This window comes from Elephas maximus, chromosome 2 (assembly GCF_024166365.1).
Source record: "Elephas maximus indicus isolate mEleMax1 chromosome 2, mEleMax1 primary haplotype, whole genome shotgun sequence".
Classification (NCBI taxonomy): domain Eukaryota; kingdom Metazoa; phylum Chordata; class Mammalia; order Proboscidea; family Elephantidae; genus Elephas; species Elephas maximus.
In genome coordinates this window covers 188385638-188398714 of record NC_064820.1, presented here as the reverse complement: position 1 = coordinate 188398714, position 13077 = coordinate 188385638, and the positions used below count along the sequence as shown (strand labels likewise).

Genomic DNA, 13077 nt, shown 5'->3' with positions numbered 1-13077 from the left:
GTAAACTGGGACCCCAAAGATGTATAGGACACAGTCTTTTTCCTCAAGGTTCTTACAGTCAAGTGTAGAACACAGATGAGTAAAGAGAAAATTCCAGTAGGACATGGTAAGTGCTGCAATTTGATAAAGAGGCAAAGAACAATGAGATCACTGAAGAAAGATGGCTAGATAATGGGGATAAGGCAAGAAATCCTGGTCTCACTTAAAATGCCCTATCCTTCCTCTCCGCCTATTCAATTTTTTTCATGTCATTCAAGATCCACACCTGGTTCCATGAAATCTACCTTGATAATTGATTTCTGCTAATGTAGGCTACGGATTCTTTGGAAGCTGAGGTACTAACCCATTTTTCGCACATATATTTTGGGCCAAAGACACCCTGATAGGCAATTACCAACATCTGTATCAAAGCAATGCTTCCTCATCTACAGGACATGTCAACCCACTCTCATTACCATGCTATGCAGCAACCAGGCTACCCAGTGCTAGCAATGCCACCTTTTGGTTATTAACTGAAATTTTAGGTCCCTTGTATTATTTTGTTGTATTACTTTTTGGTAAAAAAAACGTTGGCCATTTGAATCCACCAGCCACTCTTTGGAAACCCTAAGGGGCAGTTCTACTCTGTCCTATAGGGTCGCCGTGAGTCTGAATAGACTAGACAGCAACTGGTTTTCAATGGCAACTGGTCTTTTTTTTTTTTGTATCATTTTTACTGTTTTCTTTCTTTATCTGTTTCTTTCCCTGATCCTCCTCTTCCCCCCATACTTCCCCGCCCACACATATATACTTACTTTCTCTCAGGAATTTTCTCAACTAAATTAATTTTACATCAGGAAATCAATTTCCCAGACAGGTACAGTGAAGTGATTAAGACTGTGGGCTTTGGACTTGACAGCCCTGAATATGATTCTAACTTCCTCCTTACCAGGCTTGTGATTCTGGACAAAGTGCTTAAGTCTTCTAAGCACCGTTTCCTCATTGAGATGGGATAATAACTGTGCCAACTTCACAGATTAAATGTGATAATGCCGTAAGGTGCTTGATACTGTCTCTGTCATACAACAAGCACTCAATAAATGTTAACTGTTATGATTACAGATATGCATCCTCCCCCATTTCTTTCCACTCGGCCCAGTTGTTCAACAACCACTCTCTCTCTGCCCTCACTCTTCTAGCCTAATCACGACCTAAGGGTAATAATAGTAATGCTTGCATGTCCAGGAAAAGGATGATTACTTGAATGTAAATAAAAACCAGTATTACAATTTTTCATTTCTTCAATAGGTGTTCATTGTGACTGCACTGTGTGCCAGGGACACAGTGTTCTGAGAGACACAGAAGTGATCCAGCAGGCATTGCTCTGCAGTGCTAGGAAGGACTGTTCTCACTGCAGCAGAGTGCATGCATAGGGAGGTCCAGGCTGCAGAGAGCAGAGGGATAGGGCATATTTGTTTGAACGTAGGTTAAGGAGTCCCTCCCTGCCCAAGAGAGGAAGGAGGAACAGGAGTTAGCTAGGTGAAAGGTTATAGAAGAGAAAGGGAAAAGATAGGGTCTTCCAGACAGATGGAATAGCATGCAGGGGGGCTCAAAGGAGAAAAGGAGGACTCTGGGACTAACAGCAGTTCAGTCGAGTTGGCACAAGAGGTAGAAGGGAAAGAGCACTGAGGAAAGAGACAGGGGCCAGATTGGGTGTTCCAATGGCTGCTGTGACCAGGTGATCTTCATCCTCGGGTACTGTGTCGCCACTGAGATTTTCTCACTGAGAAAGTTCTACTAGAAAAGATCACTGTGACTAAGGTATGAAGAATGGATTCAAAAGAGACAAGCAGGGAGGCAGTGTGGGTTGCTAGGTAGTGTCACGGCAGTGGTGCTGAGAGGTGGTCATGGCCTGACCTAGGTGAGTGGCAATGGTGGTGGGGAGAACCACTTAGACTTGAGAGGTCTTTAGGAACTCAAATGAACAGGACCCCGAGGTGAGCTGGACGTGGAAGCAGAAACAGACTGTCTCTCCCTCCAAAACCCTTTAGCATGTCCGTCCTAGCTTTGTTCTCTTTTGGTTAAACCTGCCATTTTATAAGTACCAACATTAAAATAAACAATAGTTGTTTTCCTAGTTTTATACTTTTTTGTAGTTCAATTACCTAAACATATCATTGTCATGATAAAACCACCAAAAATTTTGCACTGATTTATAATTTTCTGAAAGCTGCCACATAGATAATCTTATTAAATTCCATATTTTTTAAGCATGGCAGTGGCAACCCTGGTGGTGTGGTGGTTAAGTGCTACAGCTGCTAACCAAGAGGTCGGCAGTTCATATCCGCCAGGCGCTCCTTGGAAACTCTATGGGGCAGTTCTACTCTGTCCTGTAGGGTTGCTATGAGTCAGAATCGACTCGACGGTAGTGGGTTTTTTTAAGCATGGCAGCAGTTGGGTTTAAGGACCTCATTTTTACCCTTATAATAACTGATGCCTAAAGAACAACTATACTATAGGGGGCATTGGTGGTTTAATGGTAGAATTTTCACCTTCTATACAAGCGATCCGGGTTCAATTCCCAGCCAGTGCACGTCATGCGCAGCCACCACCCATCTGTCAGTGGTGATTTGCATGAGTTTCAGTGGTGCTTCCAGACTAAGACAGGCTAGAAAAAAAGGCCTGGGGATCTACTCCCGATTGGCACTACAACTACAATGATGAACTTAAACATGCTGGTGATCATGAGAAGGATCCAGGACTGGGCAATGTTCTGTTCGGTTGTACGTAAGGTCGCCATAAGTCAAAGCTGATTTGAGGACAGCTTTATTGGGTTATCTATCTATCTATCTACTTATCATTTTTTCTATCATCTATCTACCTATTCTCTATCTCCTAGTGTATAATATGCTATTTAATAGCTGGAATTTCAAATCCTAGTTCTTCCACTAACAAGCTGTGTGATTATAGTCAAGTTACACAACCTCTCTGTGTCTCAGTTTTCTCATATGTAAAATATGAGTACCTGATGCAGGTCAAATGAGGTAAAACACCTAAGGTGCTTAGCTCTGTGTCTGTGTGCTGGACATTCATTCAATAAATGATATCTTTTTTTTACAAACATTGTTATTTAACTAGGTGTTGGGTCACAGAGTGAAGGTCAAGAGTGAACCAGTTCTGGCTGGAAAAGCCTCACCTTCTCATGGCCTAGACTGTCTTCCCACCTGTTCTCATTGGGCTAGGATTTGGGCTGGTGGGCGGGGGGCGGGGGTGGTGGCATTGGTACTAGCTGGCTTGGTGCAGCCCCTGTGCAGGTCCTCTGGGGTCTTCAGGCCTAGAGTTGGGCACAGATTGGTCACATGGGTGGGCCATTTCCCATTTTGTGTCCTAGGAATAAAAAGTGAAGTCAGAGCTTTGAAGCCCTGACTGTCTGATGACTCATACATTTTCCGGAGATTTCGGTGCTATGGTAAGGTGAAACAGTGGAGGATGGTGTGATTTTCACTTTTTTTTCAACAAATTGCTCTAAATTTCTGCAGTCGGCATGATGCCAATTGCATTTACCTTTATTTAATCATTCAATAGACTCCTCTGTGAAAACTGGGGTAATTAGGCCTAAAATATATCATCCAGAGGCTTATTTTAACTCCAGAAATAAAAGCTAGATCCCAATTTCAACAAAATTACCAGATGATTTTCCTTCCAAGAACTTCTGGCAGTGTTTAAGTTCCCTGGTTGACTCTCCCTATGGGATTTCCAGTCTCCCGCACTGGGGAGCCCAGAGGCAGGGGCAGCCTTCTCTGGAACAGTTGGCTACAAGATGCATTGGCCAGGGAAGGCCCAGGACACCCCCTGCACCCTGCATAAAGCCAGATGCTGTCAAGTCAACTCCAACTCAAGGGACGCATGTGTGTCAGAGTAGAACTGTGCTCCACAGGGTTTTTGATGGCTGATTTTTTGGAAGTAGATCACCAGGCTTTGCTTCCGAGCTGCCTCTGGGTATATTCAAGCCTCCAACCTTTCAGTTAGCAACCAAGCAAGTAAACCTTTTGCACCTCCCAGGAACTGCACAAAGAACACTGCAAATATTTCTTTACACTGCTCTAAAACCTATGGGGCATACAACGTCTTCCTAGGAGGAAGCACAGAGCACCGGATAATTATAAACCCTCTGGTGTCAGACACCCCTGGGTTCACATCAGCCTTCTTGCTACTTGCTGTGTGACTATGGCCACGGTGCTTTCATCTTCTGATCCTTAGTCAGTGTATTTGCCTAAACAATTGGAGATAACGATAATTACTTGTGAGGACTCAGTGATGTGATCTACCACATCGTAGGGATTTTGAGTCAAACTCTCTTTTTTTTAAATGTTAACATCTCTGAAGATTGCAATCAATGGGATAATAAACCACTGTGTCATAGTTTAATTAGTAGTGTGTTGTCTTTCTCTGGGGCACATAAAATCACGGTGCATCTTAGATTTGATAAAATATGGCATATAGCTTGTAGAAACCATTCCCTAGTAAAATGTTGGCTTTCAGTGAATGTTGATTTTTTTTTTTTCCTTTACTCTTCTTTTTTTAAATATTTGGTTGTGTTTTTGGTGAAATTTTACACAGCAAATTAGGTTCCCGTTTGACAATTCCTACATTAGTTCAGTGACATTAGTTACATTTCCCACAATACGTCAACATTCTCTTTAATTGTATTCTGGTTGTTCCATTTCCATTAGTCTCCCTGCCTCCTTATTTTCTCATCTTCACTTTGGAGTAATTGTTGACCTTTTGTTCTCATATAGGCGGCTTTTTAATAGAGCAATGTACTCATAGGTAATATCCTTTATTTTGTGTGCCAATTTGTTATTTCACCAAAACGTGACCTCAGAGCATAGTTCCTGTTCAAGGTTTAAAGAATTTCTCAGGGCAATAGTCTCATGGATTCCTCTAGTTTCAACTGGACTTGTAAGTCTGCAATTCTTAAGAATTTGAGTTCTGTTCTGTATTTTTCTCCTATGTCACTGAAAATATATTTAGAAATTGTTAAGTGGGAACCTAATTTGCTGTGTAAACTTTCACCAAAAACAGTAAAATTTTTTAAAATGTAATACAGACTTCTTCTTCTAGCAGTATGGTAGACAGATATTCCAAAGTGCTCTGTTGTTACAAAACAATCGGGTCCTGGAAGAAATAGACTTTTTAACGCACTGCCACTCAGAGTACCAAATTTTTATGCGAATAATGCACGCCTTCTACATTTGTTTGCCAACTGTGCCTTCCCTCATCCCTGTGAGCTATTTTCATAAGCGTGCTATGCTAATTTTCTTTTTCTTTTTTTTTTACAGTAACATGTAAAAAAAAATTGTCATGGTGGTGCTCGTGAAAATACCTTGTGCTTGACAAACAAAGGTAGTCGGCACACGTAATTTGCATAAAAATACAGTAATTAAGAGAGATCTTTACGGTTCTCCTCTAGAACCCCACCCATACTCCTCAAGATTGAACTGACATCAGAGCAGGATGGAGGGGGGGAATGGGGGGGTGGGCAGCAAGCACATAAGGGGATGCTACTAAAAAAAAAAAATTTTTTTTTTTTTTACTATACAGGGCAAATGCAGATATCAGTGCTGCAGGAGATTGGGAGAACAAACGTTGGACCAGGAAGAAGAGATTTAGAGTCATTTATTTCCCCTTACCCAAGCCACACAAATCAGATCCTGCTTCAACCACATACCAGACTCTGGCAGAATCACATTGTCATGTCGAGAATCATTTGATATCTGACCACTTAAGAATTAAAATTAAGACCCCCATCGCTAGTGAAAAATCTTGATAATTCTTACATAAAACCTTACCAAATAATTTGCTTACTGTTCCCAAAATACGATCATTCCTTTACTCTTCTGCTCTTATTGCACAGCCTTCTACAGGGGCCAAGAATGTGAAGAAGAGCCAACTGGTTATACAAGACCTTTGGGCAGGGCCAGACACACACTGGTGATTTCAGTCAATATGTAATATTTGGAAGTATTTTGCATGCATCACTATTTTTCAACCCCACACTTACGACACACATTGCTAATCAATGCAGTACTTTGCTTCTCCCCACTGAGCTAAGATAGAGCCTCTAACTCCTTATCCAGACAGTACGATAGGCAGCCATTACCAATCAACCAGAGTTGGCACACAGAGAAAATCTATTTTCTGCCCCGATTCAGGATCTTGGGAGACAGGAAAAGAGAACAGCATTAGCCAAAACAAGAAACTTAGATATATGAAAAAGAGCTCGAAAATAATATTTTTCACAGAAGAAACCAAGGTCTAGAGAGGTTAAGTTGGCAAAAAGTCACAGAGCCAATTCTCTGCAGAACCCTTCTCTTGTTCTTCCTTATCCAAAATGTCCTTTCTACCAGACCATGCTGCCTTTCTCAGCATCAAAGCCAAATCCCTTGGTAACTTAACTGAACGAACATTGTCTGACAGATTAATATCTGGCAAAGAGAAGAGGAGAAGGCACCAGTCATGTAAAAGTTTTCTTTGCTTTTTTTGTAAAATTTTCTTTTGCTCATCTGTCACCATTAACAATTCATTGGTCAGGCAGACAATCTACAGTAAATTCAGTAACAGTTATTTCCAACAAATGATAATTACAATGCACTGTGTGCAAGAAGCAACCAGCTCTAGTGCTGTGGCTTCTGTGATTTTAATGGCTATCACCTCTTAACACAATGTTCCTATTCATACAAATACAAATAAAAATGTCACCATTTAATGATGTGGGGAGCAACCGGCTGCCCCACACCTGATGGAAGCCTTCTAGGGATTTCAGAGGTACTAGACATGCCTGGTGTTTGCCATAAATATTGATTGTTTAATATTCCCAAGCTAATGTAAACTAACCAATAAAAATCACATCTGGAAAATTAAAAGTGACAGTGAAGCAGGGATCTCTCCTTCTTGTCAATTTCAATTCAAAATTAAATTGGGGCTTCCAGCACTAAGACAGGAACCCCTGACCTCTGAGTAATTACTTTCCAACACCATTTTCTTTAATTTGGAGGAGATATTTCTATCCGAAGATTTGCTGGAAAGGCTCATTTGATGAAAATGAAGCTATATCTTAAGAAAAAAACCTGTTTATCTCATTCTTCTATTTCAGGTGCATTCCTTCTCCCACTGAGGTGTGCTTGCTACAGGCCTCAAGCAATCCCTACTCAGCACTGTCTTCATTGTAATTACACCAGCAAACTCAACAGTCATTGCTTCTAATGACACAGCTTGCAACTTAGAACCTCTGCAAGGCTTCTGGAACCAGTCCAGGGTGGGCAGGAAAAGTCTGAACAAGCAATTCCTGATACTGCTTGCACACTTCCCGAAATGAGGGTTCCTGATTTTACTTTCTTTCTTTTTTTTTTTTTAGTTCATTTAAGAAGAAAAAAGGAATCCAAACACAGGGAGAAGCCTATACAAAAATATGAAGATGTGAAATAATATGGTATTTTCAGGGAGTATTACATTCATTGGCACATTCATTCACTCAACAAACATTTATTGAGTGCCCACTGTGTGCCAGGCACCCTGCTGGGCGTCGAGGATAAATGAATGAGTAAAACATGGTTCTTGCCCTCAAGGGGTCTAGAGGAAGAAGGGAAGAGAGGCACAAAACCAGAAAATTCTTTTAAATGTGCTAAATACAATGAGCACAATGATGGAGCCCTGGGTGAGGAGAGGCCAGGGCCAGATGTACTGAAAGCAGCAGGACTTGGTGACTGATTAGAAGTGGCAGGCAGGGAGGGGCCAAGGGCTGCTACACCCAGGTCTAGGAGGATAGTACCATAAACTGCGACAGTGAACACTGGGTGGGTGAGAAGTGGGCTTGGGGGCTGACGATTAGTTGAGTTTTGGACACAGTGCATTCGAGGTGCTTGAGAGACATTCCATGGAGGAGGTCATGATTTTCCTGAGGGCACAAACCAAATCTAACTCATTTTGGAGTCTCTATGTTGAGTACATAAGAGGTTCTCATAAAATGTTAAATGAATGAATATTATATACAAGAAACCAATGTGCAAATGCTTCTCATGTATTATTTCATTTCATTTTCACTGCAACTCTAGAAGGAAAGTCAATTATTTTCCCATTTTATAGATGGGTCCCAGCTTTCCACAGTCTTAAGGTGTCAGAGAGGAGCTATGGTAAATTCACAGACAAAAATGACCAAAAAAGGAGACAGAGCACATGAAAAAATATTCAACATCATTAGTCATCAGGGCAATGCAAATTAAAGTCACAATCAGATACCACCACAAATCCACTAGAATTGATATAACCCAATGGACAGGCAACACCAAGTATTAAAAAGGATGTGGAGAAACTAGAACACTCATACATTGCTGGTGGGAACATAAAATGGTACAGCCACTTTGGAAAAATTTGGCAATTTCTTATGAAGTTAAAGATGTACTTCCTATATGACCCAGCAATTTCACTTCCAGATTTCTACCCAAGAGAAATTAAAATTTATGCACATAAAACTTGTGTGTAGATATCCATAGCAGCATATTCATAACGACCAAAAATTAGACATAATCCAAATATCCACCAACTGTTGAAAGGGTAAATAAAAGATGGTATATTCAAATAATGGAATACTATTCAGTAATAAAAAGGAATGAAGTACTGATAGGTTGACGATATGGGTGAACCCCAAAAACATTACACTAAGAAAAGAAGCCAGACACGAAAGACCTTGTCAATTGGCGTAACAAAGTTTATTAAGAAAATGTTCTGCATCCCACGTTGGTGAGTGGCATCTGGGGTCTTAAAAGCTAGCGAATGGCCATCTAAGATGCATCAATTGGTCCCAACCCACCTGAAGCAAAGGAGAATAAAGAACACCAAAGACACAAGGAAATTAGCCCAAAAGACAAAAGGGCCACATAAACCAGAGACTCCATCAGCCTGAGACCAGAAGAACTAGATGGTGCCCAGCTACCACCAATGACTTCCCTGACAGGGAACACAACAGAGAGTCCCTGACAGAGCAGGAGAAATTGACAGAGCAGGAGAAAACTATGGTACAGAACTCAAATTCACGTAAAAAGATCAGACTTACTGGTCTGACTGAGACTGGAGAAACTCTCAAGCCCAGAACTAAAACCATTCCCAAAGCCAACTCTTCAGACAAAGATTAGATCAGACTATAAAACATAAAATAATACTTATGAAGAGTATGCTTCTTAGTTCAAGCAGATATACGAGACCAAATGGGCGGCTCCTGTCTGGAGGCAGGATGAGAAGGCAGAAAGGGACAGGAGCTGGTTGGATGGACATGGCAAACCCGGGTGGAAAGGGGAGTGTGCTGTCACATTATAGGGATTGCAATGAGGGTCACATAACAATATGTGTATAAATTTTTGTATGAGAAATTAACTTGAGCTGTCAATTTTCACCTAAAGCACAATAAAATAAATAAGTAAATAAAGTGTACAATCCAAAGAGTTTTGACACTGTAAATACCTATGAGACCACCACTACAATCAAGATATGGGGCATTTTCATCATTCCTAAAAGATTCCTCATGCCCTTTTAAAAGTTCCTCCCTTCCTCTGCCTCTTGCCCCAGGCAACTACTGACCTACTTTATGTCACTACAGGTTAGTTTGCATTTTCTAGAATTTTATATGAAAGGAATCACACAGTATAGAGTATTTTGTGTCTAGTTTCCTCAGTTTAATGATTTTGAGATTCATCCATGCTATTCCATTGATCAGTAGTTGGCTCTTTTTTGTTGCTGAGTAGTATTCCATTGTACAGCTGTACTACCTTTTATTTGTCCATTCTCCAGCTGTTGAACATTTGGTTTGTTTCCAATTCTATCAATAAAATTGCTATGAACATTCACATAAAAAAAAGACCTCAAATTGTATGATTCTATGTATATGACTTTTCCAGAAAAAGCAAATACATGGAAACAGAAAGTAGATCAGTTGTTGCTTAGGGCAGGGTAAGTGGAGCTTTTCAGGATGACAGAAGCTTTCTAAAACTAGATTATGTTGAAGACCGCACATCCGCATGTCATATATTGAACTGTGTCTCCAAAAAACATCTATCAACTTGGCTAGGCCATGATTCCCAGTATTGTGTGGCTGTTCTCCATTTTGTGATCTGATGTAATTGTCCTTTGTGTTGTAAATTCTAATCTCTGCCTGTGGCTAATGAGGCAATATTAGGTTATGTTTGTTATGTTAATGAGGCAGGATCAGGGTGGGATGCAACACCCTTACTCAAGTCATGGGCTAATCTGATGTAAGGGGAGCTTCCCGGGGGTATGGCCTGCATCACTTTTTATCTTAAAAGAGATAAAAAGGGAGAGAAAAACGAGCAGAGAGGGGGACCTGACTATCACCAAGAAAGAAGAGCCAGGAGTGGAGCATGTCCTTTGGACCTGGGCTCCCTGACTGAGGACCTCCTTCCCCTAGACCCAGGGGAAGATTGATGCCAAGATACATGTAGATCTCCCAGGGATACCAGGCCCACAGATTTTGAAAGGAGGTAAAGACCTTCTCCCAGAGGTGACAGAGAGACAGCCTTCCCTGGAGCTGCAGCCCTGAATTTGGACTTCTAGCCTACTAGACTGTCAGAGAATAAATTTCTGTTTGTGAAAGCCATCCACTTGTGGTATTTGTTATAGCAGCACTAGATAACTAGGACACCATATAAATTTACTAAAGCCCATGAAACTAAATAATTATAATGGGTCCATTTTAAAGTATGAATTATACCTGAAAAAAGCTGTTTAAAAAGAAAAAAAAGGTAGAGAGAGCTATGTGATTTAGAGGATGGGATACCTTAGCCAGGTTGGTGAGATTTGGCGCAGCTTCTTAAGCGGCGCATTGGCACTCGATCTTGAAGACTGGGTAGGATTTGAATAGGACAAGGAGACGCAAAAAGGAATTCCTGGCAAAGAAAACATCACTGGCCAAGCCCAAAAGGGAGAAAGTGCCAGGCATGTCTGGGCACTATCCAGACATCTATTTGGGCTGAATATTGGGATGGAGAAGAGTGGATAAAAACGATGAAAAAATCAGTTGCAGCCAGATCACGGGAGCTGCAAAAGGTGAGGCTAATGCATTTATGACTTAATTTGGTAGGCAGTGGGGAGCCACTGAACATTTTAGAGTAGGGCGGGTTCTGGTGAAGATTAAGGGGCAGCAATGAGGAGCGTGTGTTGCAAGGGCGAGTGGCCAGCCAGAGCATCAGACAAAAGGTTCACAGAACTGGCTGTAAGTGAACGAGGACCAAGCTGTGATCTCAATAATGCAATGGGACAGAGAAACACATTGTACCAGATAGAGAGGAAAATAATAATAGACACCACTTATTTGGCCCTATCTATGATCCAGGATCTGTTTTAAAGAATCTCTGTTCTAAGAGAAAGACAGAGAGCTAAGAGCCTGCTATATATGGAACGAGCCAAATGGACTGATGCTCATTTTTAGGTATGCTCCAAAGAGAAGGAATCAAGATTACGGGAAGTCATAAAATGCTTACCTAAAGTGTATTACAGGAACAGGGATATGGAAGTTTGTAACTGTGCAAGAAATGGTGATACTTCTAAGGCGAAAGGATGGTAAGTGAGATAAATGACAAAGACTGGTCTCCATGGTTCTCTCTCTCTGCCTCAGGAAGGCAGAAGTGTCTGGCTCTGCTGGTGCTCTCTGTGGATGTCACTGCTGTTTAAATGTACATAATAGACATTAAGCAAACATACTTTCCACCACCCATCTGTAAGTTTGTTGTACTGTGGTGGCTTATGTGTTGCTACGATGCTGGAAGCTACACCACTAGAATTTCAAATACCACCATGGCGGACAGGTTTCAATGGAACTTCCAGACTAAGACAGACTAGGAAGAAAGGCCTGGTGATCCACTTCCAAAAATTAGCTAATAAAAACCTTATGGATCATAACAGAATATTGTCCAATATAGTGCTGGATGATGACCTCCCTAGGTTGGAAGGCACTACACAACAGTTTCAACAATGGACTCAAACGTACCAATGGTCATGAGGATGGTACAGGACCAGACAACATTTCCTTCTCTTATCCATAAGGTTGTCACAAGTCAGAGCCAAGTCAACAGCAACTTACAACAACAAAACATATTTCAGGAGGTATACATAGAACAGAACCAAAGGGGTAAAAAGAAGATCTTTATACGCAGTTGTTTCTAGGGATTACATACTTCCCCAGCTAGTATAAGAACAATATTCAATACCTTATGTTTGTATCTTTGGAGGGGGCTATAGTACCTGGCCATTCAATACCCCCAAACCCGGTTCTCATGTCAAAGTTTAAAGCAGAGACACCAGACTGGCTTCCCAAAAGCTAAATCAAACTATTTGCATATCGGTGTTTAAAAACTTTTTTTTTTAATTACTTACCAATACTTAAATATCAGGACATTTCACGTAAAGTGTGGGATTTTCAGTGTCTCTTGAGAAATTGAGAGTTTTGGCAACTATGTGGTCCAATCCTACATGGCATCGTCAGTTACAGCTGAGTAGGATTTGTCTTCTTTAGACTATAGACTCCCCGCCTGGTACACTTCACTCATTCATTCAACAAGTGTTTATTGAGCACCTACTGTGTTCCAGGCACTGTTGCAGACCCTGAAGATACAGCCATGAACAAAACAGGAAACAAAAAAAATCCTTATTCTCCTGGATCTCCTATTCTCAAAGGGAGAGCTAGGACACAAACAAATAAACTGATACACATTTCAGGTGCTGAGAAAATAAGACAGGAGTAGAGAGTGTAAAAAAGATGAAAAGTTACCAGGTATGTCAGATAGGGTGGCTGAGGCAGAGAAAGCCTCTCTGATAAGGTGATACATGGGCCAAGATCTGATTAAAATAAGGGCACAAGCCCATAGACACTTGAGAGAAAGACAGACCGGGCCAAAGGAATAGCAAATGGAATCATGTTTTATGTGTGTGAGGAGCAGCGTGGGCAAAGGTTTCGATTTTACTCTGAGTGAGTCTGAGCAGAGGAGTTATATGGTTGGATGTACTCTTATGATGGTGGCTGGCTCCTGTAAT

At 41.2% G+C, this 13077-nt stretch overlaps 1 protein-coding gene across 1 annotated transcript in view; it reads right to left on the bottom strand.

Moving 5' to 3' along the window:
* The window catches only part of DOCK2 (dedicator of cytokinesis 2), a 543298-nt gene that overhangs the window by 284562 nt on the left and 245659 nt on the right, over positions 1-13077 (bottom strand). The gene's annotated exons all lie outside the window — the stretch shown is intronic.